The sequence below is a fragment of the Balaenoptera acutorostrata genome, chromosome 4 (genome assembly GCF_949987535.1).
Source record: "Balaenoptera acutorostrata chromosome 4, mBalAcu1.1, whole genome shotgun sequence".
In the NCBI taxonomy this organism is placed as follows: Eukaryota; Metazoa; Chordata; class Mammalia; order Artiodactyla; family Balaenopteridae; genus Balaenoptera; species Balaenoptera acutorostrata.
Window position 1 is genome coordinate 79,952,425 of NC_080067.1, and position 18,847 is coordinate 79,971,271.

The window sequence follows — 18,847 nt, forward strand, 5'->3', positions numbered from 1 at the left end:
CAGTGGGTAAGACTCCACGCTCCCAATGCATGGGGCCCGGGTTCAATCCCTGGTTGGAGAACTAGATCCCACATGCATGCCGCAACTAAGGAGTCCGCATGTCCACAACTAAAAGATCCCACATGCTGCAACAAAGATCCCATGTGCAGCCTAAATAAATAAATAAATAAATATTTTAAAAAACAAAAAACTACGCAAACAACTTAATGTTAGAACATACAAATTAGTTTTTTTTTTTAGTATTTTCTGAATAAGTCATGTAATTTAGGTCCCAGAGGTAATTGTCCATCAAATAGACTTGTGGGAAATTATGTCTTTTGTTTTTGGTTTTGAATATAGTAGAGATAGCAGGGCCCATGGTGTAATGGTTAGCACTCTGAACTCTGGAAATAGTGGAGAATATTCTTGATGTAAATTATACTACTTTGAGAGAGGGAAAATCTTTCCTAGCTAAGAATCTTCCACTGTACTGATTTTGTTTAATAAAATGATTTGTGTCCAGACTTGTTCAGGTTTAACTTAAAACTAAATTGCCTGATTGAACAGTCACATTAGTGTTTTGGCATTACCATCTGGGTTTTAGGACAATTTATAGAGTAGTTTAGTTTGCTGGTGAAAGAAAGGATTTTCTTTTTGGTTAATTAGGTATTGTAACAAAACATGATTTCCCACCTGGAGTTTCCCTGTACTTGAGTTTGGCTGCCATTGCAGTTTGCTTCCATTGCTACTATTGAGGTTGGCTGGAAGGTCCCTGGAGGGGTAGACTGAAGTGTATGGTTGCTACTGGCTGTAGCTGGAAACCTTAGTCAGAGGGATAGAAGGGAGAGAAAAAGAAAAGGAACAGGGACAGAAAAAGGACATAGCAAAGAGAGACAGAGGGAGAGAGAGGGAGTGAGGGAGGGAAGAAAGGGACAGAATGAAAATTACATAAATGGTGAGATGAAATGCCACCAATGTTGCTTCTGGAACAGGTTTCCTAACCTTAATAGAGGCCTTTTTAATATACTGCCTGAGCCTATACCCTCAATTCTATAAAGAATTACTTGTTTAACAATTTTGTAGATGTTGCACATTATAACTAACATAAATGAAAAGTATTTTTAATTTAATTTTGGGGAATAGGTAATATGTTCACTTGATCCAAAAAAATATTGAAAGGTGTGTAATGAAAATCTTCCTTCCACCCGATCCTCCACCTGCTCAGGACTCCTTCCACCTAAAAATAGAGGGTACACACTCGTGGCTTCCTGTGTGTGCTTTCAGAGATTTTTTTAAAAAGAATTAAGTAAATACAATATACATTTGCCCCCCCCCCTTTTTTTTTTAAATTTTTAATTAATTAATTTATTTATTTTTGGCTGTGTTGGGTCTTCGTTTCTGTGTGAGGGCTTTCTCCAGTTGCGGCAAGCGGGGGCCACTCTTCATCGCGGTGCGCGGGCCTCTCACTATCACGGCCTCTGTTGTTGCGGAGCACAGGCTCCAGATGCGCAGGCTCAGTAGTTGTGGCTCACGGGCCCAGTTGCTCTGCGGCATGTGGGATCTTCCCAGACCAGAGCTCGAACCCGTGTCCCCTGCATTGGCAGGCAGATTCTCAACCACTGCGCCACCAGGGAAGCCCCCACTCTTAATTTTATCACAAATGGTATAATACTATGTGTGTGTGTGTGTGTACACACACACATACACACACACACACACACATATATGTATGTAATAGTAGTTCAGGCTGCCATAACAAAATACTGTACTCTGGACGGCTTAAACAAGGGAAGCCCCCACTTTTAATTTTATCACAAATGGTATAATACTATGTGTGTGTGTGTGTGTGTACACACACACACACACACACACACATATATGTATGTAATAGTAGTTCAGGCTGCCATAACAAAATACTGTACTCTGGACGGCTTAAACAACAGATTTATTTTCTCACGGTTGGTGGAGGCTGGAAGTTGTGAGATCAGGGTGCCAGCATTGTCAGGTTGTGGTGAGGGAGTCTTGCAGGTGTGCAGATGACCTTCTCTTCACTGTGTGCTCACATGGCAGAGGGGTGGGCTGGGGGTGCTTCTCACTGTGTGCTCACATGGCAGGGGGGTATGGCGGGGAGGGAGAGAGGTTGAGAGAGAGAGGCGTGAGAGAGCTCTCTGGTTTTTCTTGTAAGGGCACATCTCATCATAAGGGCCCCAGTCTGTACCTAAGCATCTTCCAAAGGCTCCATCTCTAAATACCATCACATGGGGCGTTAGGACTTCAACATACGAATTTTGTAGGGACACAATTCAGTCCACCTTTATAATAAGTTCCCTGTCGATGGACATTTAATTTGTTTCCGAAATTGTGCTGTTATAAATAATGATGCAGTGAATAACCTTCTGCACATTTCACAAGCATATGAATATATCTGTGGGAAAAATACCCAGGAGTCGGAATTACTGAGTCAATTTGTAATTTTGATAGTAGTTATCAGATTTCTCCTCATTGGGGTGTACAGTGGCAATGATTGAGTGCTTATTTCCCATCAGCCTCATCAGTGTAATGTGTTATTAGATTGGCAAAAATCTAAAAGTTTAATAGGTTAAAAAATGGTACTTTAGTGTAGTTTTAATTTGATTCTTTTTTTTTTATTATGAGTGAGGTTTTAGTATTAAATTCTGAGTGGGATTTTTTTTCCAGAAAAATTTAACAGGTTTATTTATGATTATAATAAAGTTGAACTGCTGAAACTTGTTGACTGAAACATTCTGAGTTGCATTAATGCTTTATGTCCCCACATTTATATTAAAAATTCAGGGACTTCCCTGGTGGCTCAGTGGATAAGAATCCTCCTGCCAATGCAGGGTACATGGGTTCAAGCCCTGGTCCGGGAAGATCCCACATGCTGTGGAGCAACTAAGCCCGTGCGCCACAACTACTGAGCCTGCATTCTAGAGCCCGTGAGCCACGACTATTGAGCCCTCGTGCCACAACTACTGAGCCTGTACTCTAGCGCCCATGTGCCACAACTACTGAAGTCCACACGCCTAGAGCCCGTGCTCCACAACAGAAGCCACTGCAAGGAGAAGCCCGCCCACCGCAACGAAGAGTAGCCCCCCTGGTCGCCACAACTAGAGAAAGCCTGAGTGCAGCAACGAAGACCCAGTGCAGCCAAAAATAAATAAAATTAAATCATTAAATTAAAAAACCACACACAAATGAAAATGGAAAAACTGCCAATACCTGATTACTGTCCCCTATTTTTCCACTAGCAATCATATACTTAAGTACCTTTTGACCTCATGGGAAAAAAATATCTAACGTTCAGAACTACCAATGACAGGAAGAAGAGGATTTTTTTTTTTTAAAAGAATGAAAGGTTTCCCATCATAGTGGATTCTTAAGCATGTTCTCCATGTATGTGGCATGCTAGCTGGATGTCTTTTTTTTTTTTTAATGAATAAATCCTTTCTGCAGTTAACAGCTAAGTTTTTTTAAAAAATAAATTTATTTTATTTTTGGCTGTGTTGGGTCTTCCTTGCTGCAAGTGGGCTTCTCATTGTGGTGGCTTCTCTTGTTGTGGAGCACGGGCTCTACGCACGCAAGGTTCTGTAGTTGTGGCGCGCAGGCTCAGTAGTTGTGGCGTACGGGCTTAGTTGCTTCGGGGCATGCGGGATCTTCCCGGACCAGGGCTCGAACCCATGTCCCCTGCATTGACAGGCGGATTCTTAACCACTGCGCCACCAGGGAAGCCCTGGATGTCTTTTGGCATAATTGTTATGGCATGGATAGCACACGGGTTGGTGTTTCCAAAAAGGCCAACCAGATAGGCCTCACTTGCCTCCTGCAAAGCACCAGTAGCTGCACTCTGGAAGTGCAGATCTGGTTTGAAGTCCTGAGCAATTTCCCGCACCAGCGGCTGGAAGGGAAGTTTGCCAATCAGAAGTTCACTGGACTTCTGATAATGTCTGATTTCACGGAGTGCCACAGTACCAGGCTTGTAACGATGAGGTTTCTTCACACCTCCAGTAGAGGGCGCACTCTTGCGAACGGCTTTTGTAGCCATGCTTCCTGGGTGCTTTACCACTGGTGGATTTGCAGGCAGGCAGCTTTGTACGAGCCATGGTATAGAGACCTCTTACTTACCTACCTTCTCCTTTGGCTGGTGCTCAACAAGCTAGAGCTGGCGCTGGTGTTGGAGAGCGACGGCCTTTGAGTAGGATTTTATCCTGTTTTGCTATCATGGTAAATGGTGAATTAGTTTAAATCAGCAATTGGGAAAAGTCTATACAAAATATACTTATGCCTTTAAAATTTTTTTTCTTATTATATTCTTGGTAGCTCAGAGACATGGCTTCATCTTAGAGTATACATTGTATGTTTTGAAGTCATATTTTTAAAGCAAGGTTTTTTTTTTTAATTTTTTTTTTATTTATTTATTTTATTTTTGGCTGTGTTGGGTCTTCGGTTCGTGCGAGGGCTTTCTCCAGTTGCGGCAAGCGGGGGCCACTCTTCATTGCGGTGCGGGGACCGCTCTTCATCGCGGTGCGCGGGCCTTTCACTATCGCGGCCCCTCCCGTTGCGGGGCACAGGCTCCAGACGCGCAGGCTCAGTAGTTGTGGCTCACGGGCTTAGTCGCTCCGCGGCATGTGGGATCTTCCCAGACCAGGGCTCGAACCCGTGTCCCCTGCATTAGCAGGCAGACTCTCAACCACTGCGCCACCAGGGAAGCCCTGAAGTCATATTTTTAAAATTTCAAGTGATTTTATAGTTATACAAGATATGCAATCATTTGATTATACACATTTGTAATTGGGAGGTGATCCACTTCCTAGTAGTAATAGGGAGTTTGAAGATATGTATATATATATCCACCAAAAATTATGATGAAACTATTATTTAAAAAGATTATTTATTTAGTTTTTTGGTTGTGCCAGGCAACATGCAGGATCTTAGTTGCCCGACCAGGGGTCGAGCCTGGGCCCTTGGCAGTGAGAGCGCAGAGTCCTAACCACTGAACTGCCAGGCAATACCCAGATTTTTCTTTTATTTAAGTAGTAGAATGAACTTTTAAAATTTTGTGTTGTTTTTTGAATAATTAATATTTATAGGTTCTTTAAGGAAAAAAACTTGAGCGTTTGAATTTGTTGTTACTTAGGTAATAAGTGTAAAATTTTCAAAAGAAGAATCAACTCTTTAGTCAGGTTATATATATATATGTATATGTATATATGAAAATGAACATTGCTTGGTGCTTCTTGTGTGGTTGTCACCTTTTTTTCCCCCTTTTTTATTCAAATATGGAGGAAGGGAAATGGTTTTCTGCTTTTTCTTTATACTTTCAATTTTGAAAGAATTAGCACAAGGGAAGAAAACATTCTTTCTTGAATTATGCTATACAGACAGAAATTAAATGTTACTCTAAATGTGTTTTTGGAACCAAGTATGGTTTAAAGCCAGAGAGAGGTACATACAAAAAGAGAAAGAGAGAGTAGACATACAGATAGGGAGGGTGGCAGTGGACTTTAGTACCCTGCTGTTCTCTTGGTCTGTGCTGTCTTGGTCTCATTGAAATGGCTTACTGCGAAGACCTTTTGAGAGTATATGGGGGATAAGTAAATGCTACTATGTGAACAAGAAAAAATTTCCTACTTTTCTCTAAAATTTTTAAATGTGAAACATGATGTTGCTCTTATTTGCAAACTTTACTTTTGAAATAATTTTCTTTTGAGAAAAAACCTTTAGAATTTTGAGTAATGAGTAATGTACACACATTTTAGATTGAAAGGGTCATCTAGCTAAAGCATGAGAAAACTGAGGCCCGGAGAAATTAAGTGATTTGGTCAGTGTCATTCATGGTGTTAGTCAGTGGGAAAGTCAGAACTAGATCCTGTATCCATCCCTTTTAGGTGTGCATTCCACAGTATAACACTACCTCATACTTAAGCTTTAGAAACTTTATTTTGAACATAAGTGGTATTGAAAAGCCTACTAGTAATGTCTGAAAGTCCTGTTTATAGGTAAAAATTCACCCTATTTTTGTTGGCCAACAGTGGTGCTATAGGCTGGTATGAGGAAACTGACCCTTTTTTTGTATTGAAAGGTGGGAGTTATATTGGTTGCAGCCTTTGGAGAGCAGGTTGGCAATATCTATAAAAATAAAAAATGCATGTACTTTTCACCTAGCAATTTCATTTTTAGCAGATGTACTCAAAGATATATGTGTAACTTGTTTTGTTACAGTATTGTTTGTAATAATGAAAGCCTGGAAGCAAATGTCCATCACTAGGGGGACTAGTAGTACTGCTGTGCAATGGATTACTATGCAGATGCTAAGAATGAATTAGACCAAAATGAAGTCATCCCTAAGAAAACTGAAAAAAGCAAGGTACAGTGTATGTAATCTCAACCATTTTTTTTTTGGCTGCACCGGGTCTTAGTTGCAGCACGTGGGATCTTTGTTGAAGTGTGTGGCATCTTTAGTTGCAGCATGTGAACTCTTACTTGCGGCATGTGCGATCTAGTTCCCTGACGAGGGATCAAACCTGGGCCCCCTGCGTTGGGAGCACGGAGTCTTAGCCACTGGACCACCAGGGAAGTCCCTAATCACAACCATTTAAAAAAAAAAAAGAGTGTGTGTGTGTGCTCATGTGCGCACGCGCACACTTGTAGGTACATAGAATATCTCTGAGGAGATACATAAAAAGTTGAGAGAAATGCTTGTCTCTGAGGAGGGGAACTCGTGGCTGGAAGACAAGGTTGGATAAGAAACTTTTCACTGTAGGAACTTCCCTGGTGGCACCTTGGTTAAGACTCCGCCTGCCAATGCAGGAGACACGGGTTCGAACCCTGATCCAGGAAGATCTCACATGCCGCGGAGCAGCTAGGCCCATGCACCACAATTACTGAAGCCCGCGTGCCTAGAACCTGCGAGCCACAACCACTGAGCCTGCATGCCACAACTACTGAAGCCCGTGCACCTAGAGCTTGTGCTGTGCAACAAGAGAAGCCACCGCAATGAGAAGCCTGCGCACCACAACAAAGAGTAGCCCCTGCTTGCTGCAACTAGAGAAAATCCGCACACAGCAACACAGACCCAATGCAGCCAAAATAAATAAATAAATAAATTTATTTTTTAAAAAAAGGAAAGAAACTTTTCAGTATATGTATGTAATACTCATTAGGAGACAGTTCTTAATGGGTCTCTCATGTTTCTGCCTGACTTGTTAGCAGAGGTATTGATTCTCCTTTGTTCTTTACTGTTTTTTCAAAAATATTTGTATACCAAACAGTCTTGGAGGATAGAGATAGTATTTCCCTCCTGAGCAAAAGTCAGGTTTGTTTACTGTCTAATATAATAAACATAATGTCTCCTTGCCATGGAGGTCAGGTAGACTTACTGTCCTTAAAAGATTTGGGTTCCCTACACTCAGGGTTCCTTTTCTGTACCTCAACCTACCACATGTGCAGGCATCTCCTGCCCTCTCTGCATTGCCCCATGTGATTGGGCTGATGATCTGTCTACTGCTATTGCTGTGACTACTGAAGTCTTTTGTCTCTGACTTAGGAGTTTCATGTATCCTGCCAGCATCCGTGAAACTGGCAAGCTAACTTGTTAGCTTGCAAATAGGGTGACATCTCAGACCCTTCATAGTTCTTCACAAAATACTTACTGGAAAAATACAATAATTATTTTTTTAAATAAAGAAGTGGGGGACTCAGGGCTTTTTAGGTCCCATCATTCTGACTTGAAAATGTCAGGCTAACAAGGTAAGACAGATCTAAAGAACTGATCTAGAAAATGAGCCCTTTCCCCACAGAGGAATCGACTCCCTGGAGTGGGAGAAAACCAATACTTGCTGAGCATTTACCATGTTGAAAGATACTTCAAATGTATTTGGGTTGAAATATATTATCTCTTCCTATTTCCTCATTATAAATCTGAAGTTAGATGTTCTTATCCGCATTTACAGATAAAGACACATAGGACCAGATGTGTTACTTGCGTAAGGTCACACTGGGATTCAAACCTGTGTTTGTGTTAAGCTCATGCTTTTCCCATTATAATAAACCACTTCCTAACTTTCTGGAAGCGTTAGAATTGACTTTCTGCTTTCCCATGTAGAAGTTTCTTCTGTCCCATCTTCAAATGGCCAGTTATCTGCATGAGGGATTTCTCAAATTTAGTTGTTTGTAACAATCAGATTATATATTGGACTTCTTCTGTTTTTGGTCTGTATAGGCAACCATTTTACAGCTGTGCTTCTCGAACTTTCTTCATGAACTCTCTCTTAACTGCATAAGACAGTAGGTACCCCCAGTGGATACAGTTTGTGATTTAAAGCAGCCCATGGTTGATATCACTTTCTTGGGAGTTATCTATAATATCTTCAAAATTCATGAGGATTTTATATTCTACTCTGTAATATATTTGTTATTGGGTTTTTCAGAGGTCTATAAATAATATCATGAGTTCAGGACCAGTTGAGAAAGGGAACATTAGGGATCAGACAGGATGCAATCAAATCATCAGGTTATTTTTTTATTGTGGTAAAATGTACATATCATAAAATTTACCTTTTTTTTTTTTTAACAATGGTTTCATGAGCAGTGATGGGGGGCCTCTGTGTTTTGTTTTGTTTTGTTTTTAATTTATTTATTTTTATTTATTTATGGCTGCGTTGGGTCTTCGTTTCTGTGTGAGGGCTTTCTCTAGTTGCGGCAAGCGGGGGCCACTCTTCATCGCGGTGCGCGGGCCTCTCACTATCGCGGCCTCTCTTGTTGCGGAGCACAGGCTCCAGACGCGCAGACTCAGTAATTGTGGCTCACGGGCCCAGCTGCTCCGCGGCACGTGGGATCCTCCCAGACCAGGGCTCGAACCCGTGTCCCCTGCATTGGCAGACAGATTCTCAACCACTGCGCCACCAGGGAAGCCCAAATTTACCATTTTATCCCTTTATAATTATACAGTTCAGTGGCATTAAATGTATTCATATTGTTATATAACCATCACCACTATTCATTCCAGAATTTTTTATCATCCCAAACTAAAACTCTGTACCTATTAAATAACTCCTCATCCACACCACCCCCCCAGCCCCCCAGCAACTACTGTTCAGCCTTCTGTCTCTGATTTTGACAAATCTAAGTATCTCATATAAGTGGGATTTGTCTTTCTCTTTCTGATTTACTTCACTTAGTATGATAACCTCTAGGTCCATCCATGTTGCTGCAAATGGCATTATTTCACTCTTTTTAATGACTGAGTAATATTCCATTGTGTGTGTATTTGTGCGTGTGTGTGTGTATCTCACATCTTCTTTACCCATTCATCTGTCGATGGACATTTAGGTTGTTTCCATGTCTTGGCTATTGTAAATATTGCTGCTATGAACATAAAGGGTGCATGTATCTTTTCGAATTATAGTTTTCTCTGGGTATATGCCCAGGAGTGGGATGGCTGGATCATATGACAACTCTATTTTTAGTTTTTTGAGGAACCACCATACTATTTTCCATAGTGGCTGCACCAATTTACATTCTCACTAACAGTGTAAAAGGGTTCCCTTTTCTCCACACCCTCTTCAGCATTTATTATTTGTAGACTTTTTGTTGGTGTCCATTCTGACTGGTATGAAGTGGTGTTTTGATTTGCATTTCTCTAATAATTAGCGATGATGAGCATCTTTTCATGTGCTTATTGGCCATCTGTATGTCTTCTTTGGAGAAATGTCTTTTTAGGTCTTCTGCACATTTTTTGATTGGGTTTTTGTTTCTTTGTTATTGAATTGTAGGAGCTGTTTGTCTATTTTGGAAATTAAGCCCTTGTCATTTGCGTCATTTGCAAATATTTTCTCCCAGTCCGTAGGTTGTCTTTTCGTTTTGTTCATGGTTTCCTTTGCTGTGCAAAAGCTTGTAAGTTTGATTAGGTCCCATTTGTTTGTTTTTGCTTTTATTTCTATTGCCTTGGGAGACTGACCTAAGAAAACATTGGTATGATTTATATCAGAATGTTTAGCCTATGTTCTCTTCTAGGAGTTTTATGGTGTCTTGTGTTATATTTAAGTCTTTAAGCCATTTTGAGTTTATTTGTGTGTATGGTGTGAGGGTGTGTTCTAGCTTCATTGATTTACATGGGACTATCCAGTGTTGTTTCTACCTTTTGGCTGTTGTGAATAATGTTTCTGTGAACATTTTTATCTGTTGGAGTTCTTGCTTTCATTCTTTTGTGTATATACCCAGAAGTGGAATTGCTGGATCATATAGTAGTTCTATGTTTAACTTTTTGAGGAACCATGATGCTGTTCTCCACAGTGGCTGCACCATTTTACAGTTGCACCAGCAATGCACAAGAGTTCTAATTTCCCTACATCTTTACCAACACTTGTTATTTTCTGTTTTGTTTGGTTTGGATTGGTTTTGGTTTTGATAATAGCCATACTAATGGGTGTGAAGAAATTGTTTTATTACTGGAAAAGCTCACTGAAGAAAGTGCCTTTAACATGGGTTAAATAGGTTAGCTAATATTTCACCCTGGAATTAGTCATGCCTATCCACCTAGTCACAGGCAGCTTGGAATACTCAGGTCTTTTTTCCATCAGAGCAGATGAGAATATCTTCTCTGGGTAGGCAGGCAGATAAAAAGGAGAGAGCCCAGAACGGGCTGAGCCATTCATTCATGCCCAGCTGTGGAAAGAGTGGGGGGAAGGCTGGGGAGAGAAGGACAGGAGTTCTCTGGAGAAGTCCTCCTCATGGAAATATGTGAGGAGGGAGCAAGTTTCTTAACATTTATGTGAGTTTTTTTTTTTTTAATAAATTTATTTATTTTTGGCTGCATTGGGTCTTCATTGCTGTGCACGGGCTTTCTCTAGTTGCAGTGAGCGGGGCTACTCTTCGTTGCAATGTGTGGGTTTCTCATTGTGATGGCTTCTCTTGTTGCGGAGCATGGACTCTAGGCACGCAGGCTTCAGTAGTTGTGGCATGTGGGCTCAGTAGTTGTGGCTCGCGAGCTCTAGAGCGCAGGCTCAGTAGTTGTGGCGCATGGGCTTAGTTGCTCTGCGGCATGTGGGATCTTCCCGGACCAGGGCTCGAACCTGTGTCCCCTGCATCGGCAGGCGGATTCTTAGCCACTGCGCCACCAGGGAAGTCCTTATGTGAGTTTTGACATTAAAAATGCTTTAACTTCTTATAGTCAAGTAAATTTGCTCTAGAAAGATAGTCTAGTTTTACCCTGTTCTCCTAGCTACCTAGCCCAGTTTTGGATATGTGTAACCTAATTTGAGAAGTAAGGGCTTTTAGGAAACACAGTTCTACATCCCAAAAGAGCAATGCTCACATAGTCACATGGGAAAGTTTCAAAAAATTTAATCCATACCTATTAATAAGTATAAATAGCTCTGTGCCTGGACTGTCCCACCTAGTCAATGTAATTGAACATTTTAAAAATGTTTTATTTGATTATAAAAATAATATATTAAAATTGGAAAATGTGAAACAGTAAAGGGAGCAAATTAATTATCATCCATAATTCTTCCATCCAGTGATAACCAGTTAACTGTTTTGTGTACTTTTGTTCTGTGCGTATATTTTACACACTATATAAAATTCTGTAACCTGCACTTTTAGTGCTATTAATAAGCGTTTCCCCATGTTGTTAGAAACTCATAAGCATTTTAATTGGTGAATACTATTCTATCATATTTCTTAATCATTTTCTTAATGCCATTCATCTAGCTTATTTGTTTTTCTTCCTTTCCTCTGCATTCATTTCCTTGTCTCTCCACTTTATTTTTTTTACTATTATAAATAGTGCTACAGTGGACATGTTTGCATATTATGTTTGTCTACATTTTTAATTGTCTGTCTGGATACCTAGAAGTGAAGTTCTTGGACCAAAGAGCATTAACATTTTTAAGACTCTTAGCAGAAGGGAGGGAGTCTCCCTTGACTTGTATACTTTTTGGTATAGATTAAGACACAGTTGAAATTAGAATTAGTTTTAGCTGGGATTTATTTGAGTATACAGGCTGTGAATTGAGTTGTTGTTGCTGGTTTTTGTTTCTCTTTTTGTTTTTTTTTTTTGTTGTTGTTGTTTTTTTTTTGCAGGCTACTCAGTTGTCTTGTGGTTTTATAGAAAAATTCTGCTTCTGTCTTCCCATTGCCTAATTCATTCAGTGGATATGTATTGAACACCTGTTTATATCCCAGGCTATACACTAGGTGCTGCGTGGACTGCTAGGATGAGTAAGAAGCAGTCACTGCTCTGTGGAATATCTTTTTACAGCACCAGGAGGTACATGTGTTGCAGTCATTCCCATCTGTTGTCAGTTGCTTTTTCCTCAGCTAAGCAGACTGCTCCCTCCCTTCATGCTATTTATGTTACAAGGTAATGAACCAAAGCTAAGCCTTTTTGGAGGATAGTTCTTGCCTAGTAGAAAGTAGGAATTTTGAACTGTGGCTTGACTGGCATCTCCTTTACTACAGCTTGCATAAATTTCTGCCTGTAATAAATGCCTTAAGGTATCCATCTCTAATTCCTCTACCTGGGCTCTGGAGCCCACCTCTCCCCCATTTCCCTCTATCTCTCTCCTCAGTTGTGGTGAGCCTTTTTCTCGTTGCTATATCCTGCCTGTCAGGCACTTACAACTACCGTTGATTTAAGCCCATATCACCTTAACCGCTTCTCTCTTCATTAATTGCCAGCTGGCTCTGCCTTCATCATTACATTGGAACTGTTATCTCTTGGTTGTTAAATCTTTTTTTTTTTTTGCTGTGCCTCGTGGCTTGTGGGGTCCTAGGGGCCACAGCAGTGAAAGCACCGAGTCCCAACCTCTGGACTGCCAGGGAATTCCCTTCGTTGTTAACTCTAATAGAAAATTCTCAGTCTTCATCTTCCTTCACCCCTCAATAGTATTAAACATTCTTGACCAAAAACTTACGTGAAATATCCCTGATTTTTTTCCTACTACTCATCTACTTGTCTCCTCTCTGTACTCCTCTTGCCTTTAAAACTTTTCCTTAGGGTTCTCTCTTAGACTCTGTCCCTTCTCTTGTCATTTTATAATACTTCCTAGGTGATTTTATTTACTCTCATCGTTTCAAATACTAGTTACATGCTTATATGCTGATCACTACCAAAATCTGTATGTTCAATCCAAATTATGCTACCTTATTGCATATCTCCCTGTGTTATGTCCCACAGGTCCCTTGAATTCAACATGTTAAATTGGGACAAATCCAAAACTTCCTTTATGATCCCCATAAAGGCGTTCATTCGTATCTACACAGTTGTGCCAGCTGGAAATCTGGGTGTTCCCCTTGTCCCTTCTCTCTCACTCTCATTCTCATTTCACATCTGATAAGTCAAGTCCCGTCGTTTCAACCTAAACACTATTGAATCCTGTGTCTTTATTTAATGAATCCTGTGTCTTTAACAAACTACCCTTTTCATTTGTATGACAGCTAAAAGCAGAGTCCCAGTGGGTCATTGTCTTTTTCTTCAAGGAGGTATATTTTTCTTATATTAGGTAATGGATTTGGGATGGAGAGGAATCGCGTTTTTTACTCCCCCATCCTTTTCAGTGGATTTTCAGAGTGCTTTGCGTTTAGAAGGTACTGAGCAATCGTGTTGAACTGAAATAAAAGGATGTGAAACTGTTCAAAAAGTAGCTTAATTTTATTTTATTTTTTCATTTTAAAACTATGTTTAATTTTCACATATTTAATTTTATATATTATTTTGTTTTTATTAAAATACAAATAAATGCTTAACATTTAAAAATAAATGAAGAAAGAAAATCAGTGAAGAATAGAACAGTCTCTGTGGCTTCCAAGGTTCTTGTCATTTCTCTACATATAATATTGATCGGAACCTCTGTTCTCAAAATACAGAGTTTAGTCTACCTGGGTCTAACCATGGAAACAGACTTTTTTAACTGAATTCAATGTTGGTGAAAAAGTAGTTTAATTTTAAAAGCTTCTACACATCTTCCTTAAGTCTGATAAAGAAGGGTTAAGAAATATGTGTTATAGTAATGAAGAGTTAGGAATTGAAGCAGTCATTGTTAAGATACCTAGGAGGTGATGAACCTCAAATTAAATAGAATAATGCCACTTACATATAGTTCAGTTAATCAACTGTATTTATAGCCTATCAGCTTCTAGCGCTAATTTCAATAAAATGTTAACAAGATCAGAATACACACAATTTGTTGAGTGGTGGAGTTGCTGAAGGACTGAAGAAGAAATTAACTTTTTCATGGCTTATTTTTCTGTGTATTAGTCTTTTGGACCGTCATCTCTAATTCATAGAACACAGAAAATAGTATGATATAATCAGATATGTGGTATATTCCCACTTTAACAACTAGGTTTTATTCATATTAACAGGTAAATCTTCTATTAAATTTATACATTTTCAATGGTTGCAAACCATGAGTGTTAGAAGTACTACATAATAGCTATAAGGAAGTAGAGAGAAGAAAGGAGAGGGAACGAAAGATGTTCACTCACAGAGCTTTTTACGCTAGCCACCAGATGGCACAGTGGTTCCGCATCAGCTGGTTGCACTGACTAGAGAAGGGGAAGGATGAGAGAGGGACAGTGCAAGCAGCTGTTCCAAGAATGGATTGCTCTTCAGTTGGTTCTTTGTAACCTCAGATGTCTGTTTTCTGTAGTAAAAGCAGGCCAGCAGTTTATAATTACATATTTGAATTTGTTTCTTTTGAAGCTGGCTTTATGCTACTACCAAATGAACCATGTCAGTATCCCTCTTGTGATTTTTGTGAGAAGGTTAACTCTTTAGATACAAGCATTAAAAACACTAAAAATTAAACATAAAACATTACTGTACTGTGGAATATGAGGATACACGTTCATTTTATTTAATGAATGATGCTACTGAAATTATACTCTTAAAAATTCATTGATAAGTCATTAAATGACTGATATAAATAACTTAGATATGACCAAAATGAGGAATACCTTTAATAATATGAGGGACTAAACAAAAATAAGGGACATGAGGCATAATCTTTGATTGCTTTGAAATGAAGATTTTGGTTTTCTCAGGTGTAGATAGTTTATTTGAAGTTTAATAAACATTCTCCGCACAGTTCACATATCCATTTGAAGAATATATATAGTCCTAGAACCAGAGGAAGTGAACTATAACTGAGTTGTAATGTTTTTATAGCATGCTAATAGCCTTATCTAGTAATGAAAGCTTGGTGTAGAGATACTAGATTAAAGGGGAAAATAAAAAATGGTGAATTATGGAATATCTGGGTACTTTGGGGAAATATTTAATTTAGGTTATGTGACACACTAGGCCTTTTGTGGATTGGTACAGAGTGTAAATAAATATTCAGGTTATGAAGCTACAGGACAAAATAGACCAAGAATAAGGTTTTTTAGGGCTTCCCTGGTGGCGCAGTGGTTGAGAGTCTGCCTGCCATTGCAGGGGACACGGGTTCGAGCCCTGGTCTGGGAGGATCCCACATGCCGCGGAGAAACTGGGCCCGTGAGCCACAACTACTGAGCCTGCGCGTCTGGAGCCTGTGCTCCGCAACAAGAGAGGCCACGACAGCGAGAGGCCCGCGCACCGCAATGAAGAGTGGCCCCCGCTCGCCGCAACTAGAGAAAGCCCTCGCACAGAAACGAAAACCCAACACAGCCAAAAATAAATAAATAAATTTATAAAAAAAAAAAAAAAGAATAAGGTTTTTTAAAAATTTAGATATTATTGATATATAACATTAGTTTTAGGTGCACAATATAATTTTTTTTGTGTGTTGCAAAATGATCACAATAAGTCTAGTTAACATGCATTACTGGGCTTCTCTGGTGGCACAGTGGTTAAGAATCCGCCTGCCAATTCAGGGGACACAGGTTCGAGCCCTGGTCCCGGAAGATCCCACATGCCCTGGAGCAACTAAGCCCGTGTGCCACAACTACTGAGCCTGCACTCTAGAGCCCACGAGCCACAACTACCGAGACCGCATGCCACAGCTACTGAAGCCTGAGCGCCTAGAGCCCATGCTCCACAACAAGAGAAGCCACTGCAGGGAGAAGCCCCTGCAGTGAGAAGCCCGCGCACTGCAACGAAGAGTAGCCCGCACTTGCCACAACTAGAGAAAGCCCGTGCACAGCAACGAAGACCCAACGCATCCAAAAATAAATGAATAAAATTAAAAAAAAACATGCATCACTACACTGTTACACTTTGTTTTTCTTATGATGAGAACTTTTAAGATCTACTCTCTTAGCAACTTTCAAATGTACTATATTATCAACTATAGTCACTATGCTATAAATAACATTCCCAGGACTGACTTATTTTATAACTGCAAGTTTGTGTCTTTTGATCACCTTCACCCATTTTGTTCACCTCCCACCCCCACCACTGGCAGCCACTAATCTGTTCTCTCTATGAGTTTTGGGGGTTTTTTGTTTTTATTTTTAGATTCCATATATAAGTGAAGAAATAAGTTTTGAGGACAAGAACAGTTTAAGACAGCTAAGCTCCATGTTAAATATCTAAAACAGATGAGGAACTCTTTGGGAAATTATTTTTGGGCAGAGTCCAGGGGCACTGGGATTCCTCTGGCCCCAAAAAGCTGTTAAGCCTGAAGCCTGGGGAAAACATGAGCTCCAGACTAGAAATCTCTGCCTTTTCAAGTACCAGTGGAACTGAAAGAAATAGCTTTGCTGTGACATAGGGCTGGAAGTAGGGCAAAAATCCAATGGGTTGGGTTTCTAGAGAAGAATCCTTCCTCTAGATGTGGGTTTTAGAAATTACTGAAATGAGAATTCAAATGGTACTGTCAGTTTTAACATGACAGAATACATGTATAATTATCATAACTTTGGGTTGGCGGTTTAGAGGTTGACAACCTTTGTCTTCTTGAGATTAGTGACCGTATGAAACCAAAAGGACGTGAGCAGTTTCACTTAATATTAGTAAACAGTGTTGTTTGCTAGCCTTAGAATGGAAGAAAAATACAGGAAAAAGAAGAAATATATATGCAGTCATGGGATCAGTTCTTTATTTCCAAGCACTTTGAAGAAATGAGATTAGAAGGGCACCCAACTTCTAAGCACTTTGAAGAAATGAGATTAGAAGGGCACCCAACATTGAGTTTATCCCTGAGGCATCCTCCTACTTGCTGTCCAGTAATAATAGCTACTAGAATCTTATAGTCAATATGGGCATTTTGTTGTGTGTTTGTGTAAGAGAGTATCTTTATCTTCATCTCTTTTCATTTGTCATTCAGATCAACCTAAGTCTTTAAAAAATTTTGTTCTATTGGTTGTGTCAGCTCTCTCTTGATTTTGCTTTTGATGTCCATGTTTTAAAGGTTGCCAGTTGTCTTATACTTTCCATTTCCTAGATGCTGGTTAGCTGAAATTTTACCAAATAAGCTCTGTGATTCAGGGATAGTAGAGAAAATAAATGTTTAATATCGTTTGCATCTTATAGTTTAAAGTTAAAACTTTAGAGTAGATGAGTTTAAAGAGAATTCTTTTTTTTTTTTTTTTTTTTTATTTATTATTTATGGCTGTGTTGGGTCTTCGTTTCTGTGCGAGGGCTTTCTCTAGTTGTGGCAAGTGGGGGCCACTCTTCATTGCAGTGCGTGGGCCTCTCATTATCTTGGCCTCTCTTGTTGCGGAGCACAGGCTCCAGACGCGCAGGCTCAGTAATTGTGGCTCGCAGGCCTAGTTGCTCTGCGGCATGCGGGATCTTCCCAGACCAGGGCTCGAACCCGTGTCCCCTGCATTGGCAGGCAGATTCTCAACCACTGCGCCACCAGGGAAGCCCTAAAGAGAATTCTTAATGTAAGTTACAAAATAAAAAATGAAGCCCATATATCAAAAAGATACATCAACATAGGTGAAGCTTTAATATCTTTTCATAAGTATAAGGAACCTTAAAATATTGGAAACAAAGTATCAATAAGATACAGCATTTTCTATGAACCACTGTAACAGAACATTTCTGATAAATAGAAAAAGGGGGCAGGAGGTAAAGAAGCTCACTTTCAGTAAGGCTAACGATACAGGTCCCAAATAAATCTTTCCAGTGGTAAGACTTGCAATGAGCACTTTGCCGCATGCCTGTCTGGGGTGGGGGAGTGGGAGTGGGGTGTCATACTCATCAAAAACAGGATCTCCATTTTGGAAGCCCAAAGAATCAAAGACATAACATGTCCCACCAGATTGAGGAGGCACTATTCGACCTGGAGACCTTTTTTAGTTTATTCTAGAACCATAAAACTGGATTTTCTTTGTTTAGTATTGAATTAAGTTATAAAATATTTTTATTTATAATTATATTTATAGTATATTTGTTCATATTTATGTAATTGTATACATATATAATGATTTTATATTTGAAATATTGTATAGTAATTTATGGGGGATTATACTTGCTTTGAAGAACTCTGGTAAAGTCCTATGGATATGAAATATGGGGGATTAAATAGCTCTATTTGTTAACCTATAAATTTTACTTCTGAAGTAAGTTTGAAGCATTTGTAAAAAAGTATGTGTCTACAGCTTATTTATTTATTTATTTATTTATTTTTGGCTGCATTGGGTCTTCGTTGCTGCACGCAGACTTTCTCTAGTTGCGGTGAGCAGGGGCTACTCTTCGTTGTGGTGCACGGGCTTCTCATTGCGGTGGCTTCTCTTGTTGCAGAGCACGGGCTCTAAGCGCGTGCGCTTCAGTAGTTGTGGCGCTCAGGCTCAGTAGTTGTGGCTCGCAGGCTCTAGAGTGCAGACTAAGTAGTTGTGGTGCACAGACTTAGTTGCTCCATGGCATGTGGGATCTTCCCGGACCAGGGCTCAAACCCATGTCCCCTGCATTGGCTGG

The 18,847-nt window shown here is 39.8% G+C and overlaps 1 protein-coding gene and 1 pseudogene across 2 annotated transcripts in view; one reads left to right on the forward strand and one right to left on the reverse strand.

Annotated features, from left to right (window-relative positions):
* The window catches only part of OSBPL11 (oxysterol binding protein like 11), a 110,080-nt gene that overhangs the window by 11,030 nt on the left and 80,203 nt on the right, over positions 1–18,847 (forward strand). The gene's annotated exons all lie outside the window — the stretch shown is intronic.
* LOC102999461 (histone H3.3A-like) lies at positions 3,377–4,100 on the reverse strand (annotated as a pseudogene).